Source organism: Vanellus vanellus (genome assembly GCF_965231255.1).
Source record: "Vanellus vanellus genome assembly, chromosome: 17".
Classification (NCBI taxonomy): Eukaryota; Metazoa; Chordata; class Aves; order Charadriiformes; family Charadriidae; genus Vanellus; species Vanellus vanellus.
This window is the reverse complement of record NC_138922.1, coordinates 1,127,589-1,144,591: the sequence shown is the minus strand read 5'-3', so window position 1 is coordinate 1,144,591 and position 17,003 is coordinate 1,127,589. Positions and strand designations below refer to the sequence as shown.

General features: G+C 47.5%; 1 long non-coding RNA gene across 3 annotated transcripts in view; it reads right to left on the bottom strand.

The window, feature by feature from the left end:
* Positions 1-1,159: 1,159 nt before the first annotated feature.
* The window catches only part of LOC309678798, an 85,780-nt gene continuing 69,936 nt past the window's right edge, over positions 1,160-17,003 (bottom strand). For all 3 annotated transcript variants that reach the window (XR_014269779.1, XR_014269780.1, XR_014269781.1), the window contains one exon: positions 1,160-14,756. This is a non-coding gene — a long non-coding RNA (uncharacterized lncRNA). The remainder of the gene's footprint in view (positions 14,757-17,003) is intronic.

Here is a 17,003-nt window from a genome sequence, read left to right as displayed (position 1 = left end):
AAAGAGAAATACCTGCTCAGCTACTTTGTGGTGTATGTGTGGTATAGTTGAAATCACAGGATCTCAGGTAGTGAGAAAACTCAGATACTTTGGTATTGGTGAAGGCTGCTGAGAAGACATACCTGGCAGTGCAGTAAGAGCTAGAGGGTGAATGGGATACCTTTGTGCAAACATCCCAGTGCGCTAAGATGAATTAGTTTGTGCACAGGACTGGATGTTGGGTCGAATAGGATGCTGACACTGTTGGGAAGTTCTAGCTGGCTGCTTCGTGTCTGTGTGCTTCAGAAATGTATATCCAAATGGATCTTACCTTACCTGGCTCCAGGACGCAGCCACACCAGCACTCAGGAAGCAGTCCGGCCTGCTCTGCTGTCAATAACAAGGATGGGAGAGGAGAAAACCAAGATGTTCTGTCACTCCTGTCTGAAAAAGGGATGGGTGTCACCTCTTTCTCAGTTTTCAACTACAAAGAGGTTAATAAAACCAGAAGATTCCTGTCCTTCCCATGACACCTTTGAAGGTTTCACCATGGCTCCCTATTAGACCCCCAATTTCTTCCATTCTTCCTCATCCAGTGCACTGATGCTCCTTGGCAAGGAGTCAGGATGGCCCTACCATCATGGTTAATGTCTCTGCCTAATCATTACTGATCCAACATTACGTATGTATGGGCCGCTCCTGTTGGATGGCAGACCCGTTTCTTCCATTACCACAAAACAATCGAAGCCTTAATCACTTGGCTGCCACTACACCAAATCAGCAGTTCACTCATTTGTAGCACTGTGCTGTACCCCTCTGCACTGAGATCCTATGTGCCAGACTCATCTGGCCCACCTGACCTGGGATTTGTACTTCAGTGTGCAGAACAGGAGGTAGAGCTGTGCTATAGATGGGACCCGCTGCTGAACAGAACCTTGTCCAAACAAACAGTGCCCTGTGGCAGCCTGTCAGTACATCACATCTTTGCATCCGATAACATGGAGATTCACATCCCTAGTTCAGTCTGCATGAACTATAAACAGTTTCTCAGTTTGAGAGCAAAAACCTTGAGAGTTCTGTGCCAGAGGTACCACCTTGGAACCACTGCAGAAACTAAGGTGGTGTGGCACGGCTTCCCAGGTTGGCAAAGACACTCATGCCTGCAGAGCACAGCAAAGCCAACTGACAGAGCAGTCCAACAATCCATCATTGCGTGGACCCCAGGAGATCAAAGGCCTCTGACATTTCTCTTTTGTCCACATGTTACAGAATGGTTGAGGTTGGAAGGGATCTCTGGAGGTCATTGGGTCCAAATCCCCTCCCATCCACCCTCCTCTCCCCTTTGGCCCCCATGGAAACACAATGCACACACGGTTTAGAAAGTGTCTGATTTTTCATTTGTTCTAGCAAAAGCTGATAGCAATGTATTTTCTAGCATAGATGTTTCTCTTGTCACTCACAGTTCTCCCTGCCACCTGGGCCCTTCTGTGATTCACAAACACAAGATCAGTTTGAGCTCTTTAGCTGCTCTCTAGGATGGGGCTCGCAGGACCCTGCCCATTGTTTCTTCCTTTATGTAGTTGCCAATGAACTTGTGCTTGCTGACTGGATTGACTGGTGCTGCAAGGTGGGCTCCCAAAGTGTGGGAGTAGGTCTCAAGTGTTGGGATGGTGTCTGCAGTGCTTCCATGTGGTTTCTAGGATCTGACCTCATAACTCTCTGGTGGGATGTGAAGTTAATGTAGCTTCACACAGTAGCTTAGTAGTGGCACACATAGGAGTCTCTCGGCGGTTCCTTGCTAAATCTAGATCTGGTTATTCCTGCTGGAGCTGTCACGGTGTACGACACAGCATCCATTTCTAGGTAATTTACTCCACTGGTGCTTTTTTTTTTTTTTTTTTTTTTTTCAGTAGCAAGACTTAGAGCATCTGATATTGGGGTAGGAGGTCTCTCAGTTACCATTTCCTTGGCATCCTTTAATACCCGGGGCATTATGAGATTGATGTTGAGATCGTGAAAGTTGGGTGTCTCGTTTTTATCTATCATCTCCTGCATTCAGCCACATCTTCTTGTGTCCTTTCTCAAATCCATGCTCCAGGACACTCTGATAAGTTGCCACGTTTCTGCGTTAGCAAATCTGGGCAAGCATGACACTTGTACAAGGGAATGAAGCTGTAAGTCTATCCATTCCCACCTTTTGTTACTGAATACAGAAGACTTATACATGCATGTGGAGATATGGAGGGCCCTTACTGCCACATACTGGTATCCAAAGGAGTGAGTGTACTGTCTTTTATACATGAAATGCAGTTTAAAATAGATGGGGATTTTGGGAACAGTGAACACATTCAGCATTTTCAGCTTCTGAGTGGGTTTAATCTACAAGTCTAGTTTGGAAATGAGATCTCATTTTGATGGTCCAAACTATGAATCCACCCTTGTACCCAGATCTTTCTCTAAACCCACTGGGACCATCATGTTTAGTGCTTTGGTTCCTATTCTCAAACCTTCACACCTGTTCTTCATGAATAAGTCAAATGCCAAGGTGCCTGTGGCACTTCCTTGCTTGTGTCCTCAAACCATCTCTGTTGTCATCAGTCAAGTCGTTCATTCTGTCCCAAGATATGGGAAGCAGATAATTTGCAAACACCAGTACTGGGACTCTGTTTTGCTCAGATAATTAACGGTTGCCCTCAGATTGCTGGTCTGAGATAAACAGAACTGCTGACAGGTTGAGCAGGGTTTGGGGTCACCAATTTCTCCTCTCACCTTGTTCTCCAGAGGTTTGTGGACTACTGCCCTAGTTGCAAATGGGTTTTCACATTTCCTTAGGAGTGTTTGATAACGATTGTTATGCAATGGCCCAAGCTTTCCTATCACTCTGCCCAAAAAATAGCCTCATGAGATACTGAGTTGATGAGCTGCAATGTCTTCAGCTTGTCTGAGAAACCTGGAACTTTGGTAAACCTTGTCAGTCAGTCTAGCCCTTAGTATCCTCAAAAACTGTCCCCACACCATGATCCTTTCAAGAGGGGCCCCTGTCCACTGTTATGGGCCTGTGATTTGGGTGAATCAGAATCGAATGTTAGTTTTTCACACCAATTGGGACAGATCTGGATGTGCTGCTACTTTGCTTTCCCAAGGGATGACTTCTGTTTCAGCTCCTGCTGCCTGGAAGCGGCACTTTCCCAGCAGACTGCCTGCATCTTGTTCTCAGCAGCTAACTGCTGTGCTTCAGGAGAAAATCCAAAGTCCTGCTTTGCTCTTGGGTCATGTTGCTGAGCCTAGCCCACAGTGTCAAATGACTGGTCTCACAGTGCAATAATCTACTTCACTGACCTGTAGAAAAACAGCTGTAATTTGCTTAGGAGTAGCTGTGCAAAACCAACGGGAAGTTACTAACTGCCAGGAAAGTCTAGCCCTAATCAGGGGACCGTCATTAATCATTCCTGAGTATCCAGGCATCAGCTTGGCTGTGTCATGTAAGCTTCCCCAATCTCTCTCCCACTTTTGGTATTAAGTTGGTACTCTTGCCCCAGGTACACTGTCCCATATCTTCTGAGAGTCTTTCCCACCTGTTCAACCACAGTGGGCAGAGCACGGCAGCCCTGGCAGTCCCTGGGGAATGGGGTTCTGCAGGGATGAGGCTTTAGCAGGATAATCACTACCCTCACCCCACCAGCTTCTTTCTTGCTGGCAGTGGAACTCTCTCCCATTTCAAGAAGAGGAATTCACTTTTTGGTTTAATGCCTTGACTCACAACGAGTTTGAGGGAGCCTGGCTTTCCCATCCGGCAGCCTTGGGTCCTCGGGTTGACCATATCTGGAGACCATGGTACCTGCATTGGCATAAAATGCCATGCGTGTAGATCGGTCTGGCTAGCGTGGAGCTGAGGATCCTGAGAGCACGACTACAGACCTGGGCTCAGGGCCTGCTATTAGCAATGCAGCTCTGTGGAAAGCCTCTGGTGCACTTTGTGTACTGCCAATTTTATGCAATAAGAATAAAACAAATTGGAAGAAATGCATGGCTACGGTCACAAAGCTTCACAGCTCGAGTTACTGCAAGGAAGCTTAGCCTGTACTGAGCCGTGATGGTTCAAGGCAGCACGAACAGGAGCACTCCGCTGCTGGAGTGCCTCAGAGGAGCATACAGCCCTGTCCGGACATCTCCATCACACAGCCTGCCACAGCAGGGAGAAGGTTTTAAGATCCTGGTTGCATCTCCACCTGGCAAGGCTGCTCTGTAGGAACTGGAGTCTTGTTACATGGCACCAAGATTTGGGGTAAAGCCTTTCTCTTTATTGCCAGCCTGATCTTTAGGAGAGCAGCCGAGAAGGGGTTGTTCACACTACCTGCACCCAGTTGTACTGTCTTGTGTTAGACACAGGGGGATGCCCAATTAGTGTAGAGGTGCCTGGCAAAGCCAGAGTGCTGGGGGTTGTAGGAGGAGACAGTTTAACTTATTAGGCTGCTGGAAAAATATCTTGCCCGTGAATCATAGAATGGTTTAGGTTGGAAGGGACCTTGAAGATCATAGAGCTCCAACCTCCTTGCCGTAGGCAGGGACACCTCCCACCAGCCCAGGTTGCTCCAAGCCCCGTCCAACTGGCCTTGAACACCCTCCAGAGATGGGGCAGACACAGCTTCTCTGGGCAACCCGCGCCAGGGGCTCACCACCCTCAGAGTGAAAAATTTCTTCCTAATATCTAATCTAAACCTGCCTTCTTCCAGTTTGAAGCCATTCCCCCTCATCCTATTGCTACATGCCCTTGTAAAAAGTCCCTCTCCAGCCTTCTTGTAGGCCACAATAAGGTCCCCCCGGCGCCTTCTGTTCTCCAGGCTGAACAACCCCAACTCTCTCTGCCTGTCTTCATAGGTGCTGCAGCCCTCTGATCATCTTTGTGGCCCTCCTCTGGACCTGCGCCAACAGGTCCATGTTTTTCCTATGTTGGGGGCTTCAGAGCTGGACGCAGTACTCCAGGTGGGGCCTCACCAGGGCAGAGTAGAGGGGCAGAATCACCTCCCTTGGCCTGCTGGCCACACTTCTTTTGATGCAGCCCAGGATATGGTTAGCTTTCTGGGCTGTGAGTACGCATTGCTGGCTCATGTTGAGCTTCTCGTCAATCAGCACACCCAGGTCCTTCTCCTCAGGGCTGTCCTCAATCCGTTCTCCGCCAAGCCTGTATTTGTGTTTGGGATTGCCCCGACCCAGATGTAGGACCTTGCACTTGGCCTTGTTGAACTTCATGAGGTTGACATGGGACCACCTCTCCAGCCTGTCCAGGTCCCTCTGGATGGCATCTCTCTCCATGGCACCATTCCAAGCAGATTCTTCAAGAGGCCAAAGTCAGCTCTCCTAAAGCCCAGGGTGGTCAGCTTGCTGCACACCCTCCTCACTGCCTCAAGGATCTCAAACTCCACCATTTCACGGTCACTGTATCCAGGCTACCCTTGAGCTTGACACTGCCTACCAGCCCCTCCTTGTTGGTAAGGACAAGGTCCAGCACAGCTCCTCTACTTGTCGGCTCCTCTACCACTTGAAGAAGGAAATTGTCATCAATACAATCCAAGAACCTTCTGGATTGCCTATGCCCTGCTGGTTACCCTTCCAACAGATGTCGGTGTGGTTGAAGTTGCCCATGAGGACCAGGGCCTGTGAACGTGATGACACCCCTATCTGTCTATAGAGGCCCTCATCCACTCGGTCTTCCTGGTCAGGTGGTCTGTAGCAGACCCCCACTGTAATGTCCCCTGCTCCTGATTTCCCTTTAATCCTGATCAATCGGCCCTCAGTGAGCTCTTTGTCTGTCCCTAGGCCAAGCTCCATGCACTCCAGCTGGTTGTTGACATACAGGGCAACACCACCCCCTCATTTCCCCTGCCTGTCTTTCCCGAAGAGCCTGACAACACTCCAGTTGTAGGAGTCATCCCACCACGTTTCCGTGGGGCCAATGAGTTCATAGCCTTGGAGGCCTGCACACATCTCCAGCTCCTCCTGTTTGTTCCCCAATGAATACTTGTGCCTCTGGTCTGCCAGCTGAACCAGCTGAGTCTTCATCTGCAGAAGTCCTGGACGTGCCTGGGAATGGCTCAGGAGGCTGGGAATGTGCCAAGGGGTCGTCTTCCAAGAGCTAGCATCAGATACATCCCCTAAGGGTGCGGGATTGCATTTTGTGGCAGCACTTTATAAGCTACCTAATACACACTCCATCCCCTGACCACTTGTTCCTGTCTGCTGACACTGCGGCTGTGCATCAGTCCAGCTGAATGTGGAGTCCCGAGGGAGACTGACTTGGCCAGTTGAAGCAGCTGGAAAACTTTTCTAGGAGAGCGGTGGGGTTTTTTTACCCCAGAAAGCAGATTTCACAAAGCGATGAAAATGAAACAGAAATAAAAAAATAATTGAGAAAGAAAAATAAATTAAATGAAAGAAATCCATACTGGAAGAAGAAAGACCATGTTGAAAGGATGGCAGTAAGTTGGGGAGGGGATTTGCAGTGGCTGGGAAGAGGAAAAGGGGCCTTTCAAACACGCGTGATGCCAAAGAACCACTCAGAGATAGAGAGCTTCAGGTGGTAAGAGGAGAATACCCTCCTGGCTGAAAAGGATTTGTTTCCCTTGCACATAGTTACATACCTCTGGTATGTCTCTAGCTCTCACGGACGTGGTCAAAAGTAAAGCATGCAGCTTGTGCCCTAAGCTTGGGACAGGTGCACAGCCCCAGGCAGGACTTGCCTTCAGCACGGCCGGGCCGTGTGGTGGGACTGAGGCCTGGCCTTGTGTCCCCACAAATTCGCAGCTCCCTCCTGGCCCCTGCCACCTGGGCTCTGAGGTCCCACCAAATGGCCCATCAGCCTTCCCAAGAGTCATTCCCAGAGGAGGAGACAAGGCCGCAGAGAGCGTTGGAGGTTGCCCGTGCCAGAAGGATCAGCCCGTCATTTGCCTCCTTTCATCCTCTCTGTCAGAAGCTCAAAATAGCCCTGCTCCTGCAAGACTCCTGTGCGGGGTCACGCCTGTTTGTGTAGATGATACGCTTCCACTAATAGCGCTCGAAGACATTCCTCGGCGGGTAGGCTGCCTTCTATATCTCAGCGCAACGTGCTGCCATGTAGGAGCTGGACAACTGCGCTGTGTCCTAAGACGGCAGATGCTATTCTTACCCCAGAGAGGATTGCTCCAGCACAGCTCTTTTCTCATCTGAAATGTTAAAAATCAGAAGCAGGCCCGCGTGTGCTCTCCCGGGTAAGAGTATAAATCAAGAGTGGCCCCTTGGAAGACTGTGCAATGACGCTGTGCCAACCCAGTGCCTGGGTGCTCACTGTGTCCTCCTGGGATGTGCTGTCCCATGGGGAGCAGAGCAGCTGCCCAGGGACTTCCAGCGGTCAGTTGGGGCTCAGTTTGGGGTGCAGGGGGTGTCACTTCTCTTGGAAACCTATAAATTAAAGCAATGCCTGTGGACCCGAAAGCCCATTTTTTGCTGATCAACAAGAGGCCCCAGTCCATTAATCCCTTCCCTGGTGAGGAAAGCAGAGGCAAAGCTTGCTCCAAGCTTGCTCCAGAACCAGCAGCGCTGCAGAAAGCCACATTCCCCTCTCTCAGCCAAGTGGAGCAGGAGCATCCCATAGACATGTTCAGATCAAATACAGAGCTGGGGCCCCAGTGCTTCATCTGTGATGCGAGCAGCTGAACTCGCCTTCATGCAACTCTTGTTGCAGAAAAAAAATTAATAAGCTGGTAAGTGAGAGAGGGTGTAAGTAAGAGCAACCACAGTGCTGAGGCAGGGTTGAAATTGTGCTGGGGAGTGTGGGGAGGAGTCTGGGAGGAGGAAGGCGAGAGGGATGTGTGTGAGGAAGAAGGATAAGTGATGAGATGATGGAGGATGTGAGTGTTGAAGAAATGACAACTCAACATCAAGTTTGGGGAAGAAAGGTCAGGACAAATCTGACAGAAACCCGCTGGGAAACACTACAATGATAATCTGAAAATGACAATCTAATTAGTAGCCCACCTCGAGAGAGATTTGTAATGCTTAATTTTAGTTTTGAAGAAATAACTTACCATATTTAGTCTGTACAGTAAAGCAGTATGTTGTTTCATTACTACTGCACATGGCTCATCGGCCATGTCCGCACACTGTGCTGTGGGGATCTGGTTGCGATGCAGAGAAGAAAGTATCCTCAGGCAGCATTTCCCAAACCCAGGAGCACAAGCTGTATTGTGAGGAGGCAGTGAAAAGCCATATCCTCCCAGAGGGTTGAAGACTTCAGGGACTACTGGCCATCCCCAGCTGGAGTCTGGAAGCCCCCAGACATGGCCACACCTGAGCTGCACCAGTCTGCTCCCTGGCAGGAAAGGCAGCCTGGGTTGTGGTCCACTGGCCCCAGGAGCTGCTGCTCTCTCAGTCAGGGGGTAGGTGGATGGGGATGGTGCAGAGTGGCCCAAGTTTTGAGCTGCTGCTGTGGCCCACTCCACAGGGACCTAGCTTGTCACTCTCTGTGAGCCCAGCCTTGTGGCTACTCCCATGCATATGTTTTTTGAAGACTCTTCCAAGAAAAAAAAACAAACCAAACAACCCAGAAGTGGAGGAGGAGACGGGAGCAGAAGCTAAGCATCTGAATGATGCTAACCACTCCTGCCCGTGCAGGGAGGAGGGGGTAGATACGCAATGGGGAAAGGAACGAATTAGCCGTTCTGAGCCGGGGGAGGATGCATGCAGGAGGAGCAGAGGCTGGGAAAAAATCCTCACTGACAGCCACTGCTATAAAGCCTGCTGGATTATCAGGATCAAAGTGGGACAGTGATGTGAGGAAGATTAATTTCTCACTGCTTAATGGAGAATGAGGGTCATTTTGCATTGACACTCTATCTGTGGAGTGAGGCTGCCTGTCACCTGATAAGGGCTTGTGCAAAGGTCTTGAGAAAAACATCAGTCCATAGTGGCCATAAACGAACATCTCTGAGAGAAAGTTTAAAATAGATGCAGCTGATGGGCTCATATAGAACTGCTGTTCCATATGGAAGGCCGGGGATCTCCTGAGCTCAAATGCAGTGTTCCACTAATAGTAGAGCAAATGGTTGAAAACATTCCCCTTCAGAAACTCTTTGCTAGTAAAGTAAAATTCAACAGTTCACACTGTAAGCTCCTGTCAGGACCCCCAGGAGAGGAGGAATAATCTGAGCCTTGCTGTTAAGGTCTCATGACTGAGGTCTTACAGGCCCTGCCTCCCCCCAGCCCCTTGCCAGCAGCACAGCCCCGATGTCAGCACAGCACTGCTGGGAGAAACGCAGCCCAGCACATGTGGAGGCTTTGGGATCAGAGCCCAGAGAGGTGAAGTCCAAGCTTGGCTAAAGTAAGAGGCCAACAGCAGTGTGGGATCATGGGACGAGTCTGCTGTGAGATACCGGCCACCTGGAGGCACTTCTCAGGGAGCAGCAGGCACTTTGAGGGACCTGAGGGACTGATTTGGAAGGCAGGCAACATACTTCTGTGTTGCTCAGCAGAGCAGTGATGCAGTGAAGTTGGCACTGCACCTTGGGCTGCAGCAGATTTAGCGTATATTTTCTCAGGCTGCGGTCCTGATTGAGATATAAAACACCCTGGCTCCTGGCGATCTGGTGACACGTCACTGTTATTGTCTTCTGCTGGAGCTGTTCTGCTTTACACAACTGATTTGTCCTTCAGGGGCAGCAGGGACTTGTATCCTTCCCTCGGCATCTCAAATGGATGCTGAGAGCAATTAAGGAAACATTTAGGCTGACCACCACGGAAATCTATCTGCCAACGTAAAATAATGAGGCTGTTAACAAATTTCCCGAGGATGCAAAAGGAAATTTTCTGCAACGTAAAAAGTTAGTTCATAAAATGCCACTAGAAAATTCTTCAATGTATCCTGTTGGTAACTTTACTGCAGTGATTCTGGTACTCAGAAAATCCTGTGGTAATCCAGTGGGCTGTCTTAACCTGGAAAAGTCTAATGCTTAAAATGAACAGGTGTATACAAATTCTGTATTAGTATATTTCCATTTACAGCACTGAAATCTGCCCAGAAGTGGGATTTGTGCATCTGTCACAGATGAGTGTCAGCCCAGGAAGATATCACCTCATTGCTCTCTTTTTTAGGATACAGTTGTTGCTAGTGCTAATATTACGCACCTAATCCTGACTTTCCTTCCCTCCCCTTCCCTCCCCCTTTTGCCACTTGCTCTCTTTTTTCTTTGTCTTACCCGGAGGTGTCTTAGCCTGCCCACCCCACTCCCCTGCTCTGTAACAAGAGCTCCTCAGCTGCTTTGGTGGGTGATAGAAAGGGCATCCTGAATGTCACCTCCTCGGCCAGCTCTTCAGCTGAGGCTTGCTGGGAACACGAGGAGTCTGAGTAACAGCACAGCTCCGATCATCAGTGCAGAGCTGCTGACCCCCAAATACAAGTTTGCTGCTTTAGCTGTCTCTCCACTGCTCTGTTAGCTGGGCTGTGCCACTCTCGAGTCTCACTCAATGTCATTTTGCTGAAAGCCACTATGAAAGATGTTGTCCTTGTAAGGCAGACTGTGTAATCGTCGGTTGTAAAACCCCTTTATGCAGATGAAACAGGACATCAGCTTCTCTGTCCATAAGATGACTCTGAGCCATACATAGACCAAACCCCATAGAAATTTAGTCTCTAAAAGTAGGGCCAGGATTAGGAGATAGGAAGGCTACCAGAATAGTGAATAGTTGCCTCCAAATATCAACTCAGTGCTCACTGGTGGCCACAAAAGGCAGAGTATCAGGAATTATCAGGATCAACTGAGCACAAAGCAGAAATCATTGTACCAGGCCCACAAACCACCTGCTATCTGCAATTTTGGCCTGTGCTATTAGGAGGGGTACAGAGAAATATGACAAAATTGATGGGAGCACTGGAGAGACAAAGTCTCTGGACTATCATCTTTCACTTTGGGAAAGGGACAACCAGGTGGGAAGATAATACATAATATTATAAATAGTATTAAATAACATTATAAATAGTACAGAAAAAGTGAAATTGAATTTTCACCAAGCATCCAATGTACACTCATGCACAAAATACCAGCTGAACCTTTGCTCTAGGCTGATATGGCTGTCTCATTCTCAATTTTATGAGGCTATCTCTGCATGATGCTTTTTTACTGCTCTGGCTTTCTCACAGCTGGGCAAGCCTTACAGATCCTCATTGTTTTCAGCTGGGAGATGAACGCACAGCTGCTGTTTGGTATCCTCTCAAATGAGCTGAGGTTAAGTTTTGTATAGCAGCTGGAAAAGCAAATTATTTGGGATGAAGACCTGGGGAAAGGGAAGCAAGGGAGTAAAACAAACCCCCACTGTTTAAGAAAAGCCTGCTGTAGTCAGCAGTGTTCAGAAGCAGGGGATACTAATCACATAATGATCGCAGCAAAATGTCTTTGTCTCTGCCAGAGCTCTGCAAGGCCAGATTACCACTGTGGGAAGGCATACTGGAGCAGCGGGTAGCGCTAAATAGCTGCTCCCAGAAACCACAGCCACAGCTTTTCTCCATCTATCCCACCAGCTGCAAGCCTGGAAAGTCAGGGATCTTCCTACGCTTACCTGTCCAAGTTCGGCCACTTTCACCTCCCTCTGCAGGAACAGGCTTGTCCCAATGCCCGGCACCAAAGTTGCTAAAAACCCCCTTTCCTCAATGGCTATTTGTCAGATAACTGGTAGCAATGCAAGGGAGAAGAGAGCTTGAAATAGCATCAGACTGTTTTTAGTTAGGAAGCATCCTAGTGCTATAGCACCTATCTGAGGGAGTTTTCGTCAAACAAAAGAAAAGAAAGCGAATGGGTTTGCTGTGCAATCAGTTTCTTTTGTGCTAGTGCCTAGTGCAGGATGTTCTTCCTCTGGATATTTTGTGAGAATATATGCTAATAGATGCAGCAGTCAGTCAAAAGTCTTTGAGTTTTTCAAAACCAGGTCATATTTGGTTGTTATAAATGAGAGGAACCTAACTACAGAAGCGTGTCCAAGCAAAGCTGCTTCTCACCATGTCTGTCACCTGTGTGACATACTGTTTAGAGACAGTTGGTAACACATCAAACATGGAAACATATAAAACCAGAACAGATGTATATAAATTCTATGCTATGGAATATTTACAGTGTTTTACGAGTGTCTGGAGACCAGTCACCCAACAAGTTGGTTAGATTGAAGCAAGGGAGAATAATCACCAGTAATTACCTACCACATGCAGGGTTGACTTCATTTCATCTTAGCTCTGATGTGTGCTGAGAGGAGCAGCACATCCGTGCAGCCATTACCAGTCCCTCCTGTGGCCCTGAGCACCTCCCAGTTCCTGGTGGGGGCATCAGGGACCCCAATCACCTGAGGAGGAGCAGCTGAAGTGACCTGTCCCAGGTTTCAGACCTGCTATATGAGTAGGCACCTGAGCCTGCTCCCCAGGCAACTGACCCATAGGAGGAGGTTTCCTACCAGAGCAGAAGCTGAGAAGCTCTGAGCTCTCTCCAGCCTCCCAGGGCTCACTAGCAGGGTGTGCAAGGGGATCCCTGTTAATGGGGATGTCTGCTGTATCCCGTGAGTATCACAGGCTCCATGTTGGGGAACAATTAGTTCATTGATACCTGAGAAAGCCAAAGGCTACTTAGACTTCACATAGAGAGAGTAGGAACATGCTTGTGCTTCTGTCTACCATTATTGACAGTGCGACAGAAAATACGTTGCTGTTTTCATTAGTTTCCCATGTGTGCCTTAATTGGTTTTGCTCCAGTCACAGACATTTTTTACCAACCTGAGGTGATTTGTGCTCTAGGCTTCACCACATGGGTGGGACATCGTGCGGAGGGTGGGTATCTGGGGAGACTGGGATGACAAGACATGCCTCAGCTGTGAGAGTCTACATGTTCCTTTGATCTCACCCAGTACAGCCATTCACAGAATCACCCAGAATCACAGAATGGTTTGGCTTGGAAGGGACCTTTAAAGATCATCTAGTCCAACCCACCTGCCATTGGCAGGGACATCGTGTAATCTTATTTCCTTCAATGTTATATTATGGTCAGAAATAATACATGGTGGTGATGTTAGCTGCTGTTCACTACATAATTTTCTGACAAATGGTACCTAGTGACTCAGAATGAATAAGATTTGTACCAGATCCCTAAATTCCTGTAACGGAGCTGGGGCAATGCTTACCAGCATACAATTACCACTGTGAACGCGTCCAGCCTGTGATAACAAGAGGACCCTCCTGTACTCTGCAGGTCCTGCTGTTCCTCACCTGGTGGAACTTCGTGATACGATGTACTTTGCTGCCCCAGTGAGCTCCACGGTTCTCTGACTGCCTGCATGTCATGCTGTTCTTCAAGGACTGAAAGCTACTGAAGCCTACTGCTGCTGAGGACGTTTCCAGATGATGTACTTGAGATGCGGTATTCTGGAATTGGTGTTCTGGAGGAATATGCTTTGACAAGTTGCATGGAATTAATTGTCTCCAACAATGCATTGAGATCAAAGATTCATGCCCAGGGGTCCACTTGAGAAAATCTGTTTTTCAGGACTCCAGGAAAATTTTTGTTTCTTAGCACAAGACGTGAAGCTGCAGATACCTTCTCTGATTACCTTTGAACATTCGCCTACTTCGGATGGATAGAGGGAACCTCTACATTTAAGCCACAGAAATGCTGTTGCGAATGAACTTTTAAAGGTCTTTAGTTCAGTCTCACTTCAAGCAGATCTATTGCCAATGTTGGTCAGATCAGTCATGGCTTTGATTAGACAAACTTTTTGGGCAGAGGCTCCACAACCTCTCTGGGTAGCCTGTGCTATTTCTGCATTACCCAATAGTCAAGAATTTTCCTAACGTCTAACTGAAGACTTTCAAGAAACAATTTGTGGTCATTGCCTCCTGTTACATTGTCTGCTACTCTTGCAAAAAGCTTAGCACATTATCTTTGTAACTGCCCCTCATGTACATTAGCCCTTTTTTCCTCAGATTCTCTTCATAGCACAAGTTTTCTAGACCCTTGCCCATCTCACTAGCCCTCTGCTGGACCTTATGCTATTAGTTCACATCTCTTTTGAACTGGGAAGACTAAAACTGGACAAACTGTTTCAGATGAGGATGCACCAGTGTCAAGCAAAAGGTACAATAGCTTCCTACAATCGTCTGACCACACTTCTAACACTGCATGGTACTTGGTGTGTCCTGTTTGCAGTGGGAGCACTCATATCCATATCCACTGTAACCCCGAAGTCCTTCCTCTGGGAGGGCAGTCTGTTCTAGTTAGAGGATCAGAGGGCCTGAGAGTGAAAGATTGGGGATCACCGGACTACATTAAAAGATTCCTTTTCCTACTGCAAAACCTCCTGCCGTACAGGTACATTTTCATGTTTCTAGTTCGTGGGCTTGATGGCCCTGAACACGCATGAGAGAGAGGTTCCCACTAGCCAACATACAGCAGTCTGTAGGCACCGCCACTTGACCTCTCCAGTCTGGCTGTGCTGCCTAGTTAAAAAATGTCTTCTCACTCCTTGTCTCTCAGCTAAACCACAGGGACCAGGAGAAGAAAATGCACATCTTAAGGGCTGGCAAAAAGGGAGGCAGCTGCCTGATCCCTGTCTCAAGGATCTATTTTCAGCACAACTGAATCCTTTCTCCTCCATGGGGAATGTGCGCCTTGCTGACACCGCATTGCTGTGCAGGACAGTCTGTATCCAGAGATGGCTTTCGGTCTGCCTCTTCTAACTGTGCTGGGGTTTGCTTCTGGTCCCAGTGGAGTCCAGCCCTGCAGAGATGGAAATAGGATTGACAGAAAATTAATGGCTGGCAGGAAATGTTGCATTCTTTTTGCACTGAGGCACTTGCACTTCTTTCAAAAAATCCCTTTCTGGACATATTTCTCCTTGGCTATGCCTCAATACGGGAAACAGGGCAGAGTTTTCCCAGATGTAACTTACTGGGATCTACAGAGTTAAACTACAGTGAAATCTGGATCATCTACTTCAGTTTAGAGACTGCTTCTTTGTAAGAAGCCACTATGCCAGTGTCGTATACGGGATAGCTGGGTAGGATAGATGAGCTTCATAAATAAAAACGAAGCCAAAGCAGAGGCTTAGTAGTTTAGAATCCTTTACAAGGATGCTTACGCCAGTGGACCAAACACTTCATTTTTCTTTTTGTGAGTTTTATGTCATACACTAAAACACTGAATGCTGGGCTATTCACCCAACCTTTTTTGCACTTTCTCCTGCCTCCTCTTCCAGTCTCCACAGACTTAGTCCAATTGTCAGGTGTCTTTCCCCTGTAGACATTCACTGAGAGTTCATATATTACCCGTGTTAACAACATGTGCTGTTACAGATGTAACTCTTTTAGCTTATCATTTCCTTTAAAAAGAGATTTTAAAAACAACTTCTGAAAACACTGTATGAGAAATTCTTGTTTTTCATGTTCTATTTAGTTAATGCAAAAGGGGAAAAAAGGAAACAGATCTGAATTTAGAGTTTTTAGGTGAAAGTAGTCAATGTTTTAACATTTTATCTTCTTGTTCTGACTGTCTCAAAGACTTTTTCTAATGCTAGTTCTTCCAGAGGAGTTGCTTGAATAGCCTTGATATTCAGTTTGAATGGCACTGGACTGTTTAATGCTGAATTCACTCAGGCCCCTTCATCCCTGCTGGTCTAAGCCACCAGGATTATTTTTGTATTACAGTGCAGCTGACAGAAAATTAAGCAGACACACTTGATGTCATCTATAAATGCTGCTTCATGGTGGAGTTAGTATTATTTAATGTGAAGTATATAAGTTTTAGGAGAACTCCGTATGTAAATTGTTCTTAGCATGAGGCCACATCTCCACATACAACACTCTGGAGAATTTTGTTAGATTTCAGTAATCCTTCAGACTCTTGAATGACTAATAGCAAGCATCTTTCAGGGATTTCACTCCAAGACACCAAGCAAAGCCCACATAGCCATAGTCACAATAGTCTCTTCTGCTCTGAACTTAAGCCAGCATATGCGTTCACACTACGGATTTGCACATGCCCACAGAAACCTTCAACCAAACTAGTTCCTCCTTCAACACTTAATGCAGGGTTAGGTGGGACAGTATGTCCTGCCACCTCTCTACACCCTGGCCAATCAGGCAGCATTCCCAGTCTTCCTTGTAGTATGTGACCACCTGCCATTTTCTGAGTTTTCTTGTGTAAATCCTGTGTAATTTCTCTGTACTCAAGGTTGCTTTCACTCCTAAGGAGGTGACCACAGCTACTCCATGCCTGGAATGTCAAAGCCTAAGGTCTGCAGTCTCAGACCAAGGAGAATAGATTGGCAGAAAGTTTCTTCCCTGTTGACTCTGGGGACAGGGAACCTGCTCCTTCCCATTTCAGTGGAATTGCTTCAAGATAATGATGCTAGTTCTTCTGCTGAATGGGGTCACAAGTTCCTACCCCTCAGCCTTCAGGATGCCTATTTCCACATGTCTGTTATGGCCCCATATTGAAACCAGCTTCAGAGTGGGCCAGAACCACTATTAGAACTGGATCCTGATGGCTCGTAGTCCTACCATCCAGATTCTCCTCCAAGGATCAAGCAGAGACTAGCTTCAGTGAACTGGATAGTCCAATATTTGAGATGGCAAAGGCCAGGTTCCTGAAGCAGGTGACAAATGGTTTGGTCTCTAAGCCAGCTTATGTATTCTTGCCTCTGTGGACATTATATTGAACCTACAGGCATCGCACCCTGTTTGTAGGCCAAGCATGGAGTTTACTGGGGGAATGTAGAGGCACTCAAGCACTTTAGTTGCTTTGCTTGAATGTCACAAAGGGTCTTAAGCTGGAAGTCCTCACATGATTTAGTTAACTCAGTTATCTAAACTATTGCTCAGTTAGCAATACTGGTAAACATGGCAGTAAAACTTGAAGTCTCTGTGATTCTGCAATTGCTAGGGCCCGTTTAACATAACATGTTTTCTATGTAAAGGCTAGTGTGCAACTGGGTACCAGTTAGGCAAAACCCAGAGGTCAACACTA